General features: G+C 39.6%; 1 non-coding gene across 1 annotated transcript; it reads left to right on the top strand.

Moving 5' to 3' along the window:
• The first annotated feature begins 241 nt into the window (after window positions 1–241).
• Window positions 242–349, top strand: LOC127742307 (small nucleolar RNA R71). Its single transcript, XR_008003495.1, has one exon. It is a non-coding gene; the product is annotated as a small nucleolar RNA R71 (small nucleolar RNA).
• The last annotated feature ends 559 nt before the right edge of the window (window positions 350–908 follow it).

The raw sequence follows: 908 nt of genomic DNA, 5'->3' as shown, positions 1-908 counted from the left end.
AAGCCAATATGGCATTCAGAGCATCAATTTCAAGAACTCCCTTCCTCTGAGGCGTCCCATTATTCATGGAATTCCTCTCAGAAGTGTACATGAATTGGTTATTTACAACCATGTCAATAAGTTCTTGAGCTTCTGCAGGCATTTTCTTTAAGTGAATGGATCCACTTGCAGAATGGTCTAGTGACATCTTAGAGAATTCAGATAGACCATAATAGAATATATCCAGAATGGTCCATTCTGAAAGCATGTCAGAAGGACACCTTTTGGTCAGTTGCTTGTATCTTTCCCAAGCTTCATAGAGGGATTCACCATCTTTTTGTTTGAATGTCTGAACATCCAATCTAAGCTTGCTCAGCTTTTGAGGAGGAAAGAATTTAGCCAAGAAGGCCGTGACCAGCTTATTCCATGAGTCCAGGCTATCTTTAGGTTGTGAATCCAACCATGTTCTAGCTCTGTCTCTTACAGCAAAAGGGAAAAGCATCAGCCTGTAGACTTCAGGATCCGCTCCATTCATCTTTACAGTCTCACAGATCTGCAAGAACTCAGTTAAAAACTGATAGGGATATTCTGATGGAAGTCTATGAAACTTGCAGTTTTGTTGCATTAGAGCAACTAGTTGAGGTTTTAGCTCAAAATTGTTTGCTCCAATGGTGGGAATTGAGATGCTTCTTCCATCAAACTTGGAAGTAGGTGTAGTATAATTACCAAGCATCCTCCTTGCATTATTGTTGTTAGGTTCGGCTGCCAAGTCTTTTTCCTGTTCGAAAATTTCAGTAAGGTTGTCTCTGGATTGTTGTAATTTAGCTTCTCTTAATTTTCTCTTCAGAGTCCTTTCAGGTTCTGGATCAGCTTCAACAAGAATGCCTTTTTTCTTGTTCCTGCTCATATGAAAGAGAAGAAAACAAGAA

This window comes from Arachis duranensis, chromosome 9 (genome assembly GCF_000817695.3).
Source record: "Arachis duranensis cultivar V14167 chromosome 9, aradu.V14167.gnm2.J7QH, whole genome shotgun sequence".
Taxonomy (NCBI): Eukaryota; Viridiplantae; Streptophyta; class Magnoliopsida; order Fabales; family Fabaceae; genus Arachis; species Arachis duranensis.
The sequence above is the reverse complement of the archived record's forward strand: the minus strand, read 5'-3'. Positions and strand labels throughout refer to the sequence as shown.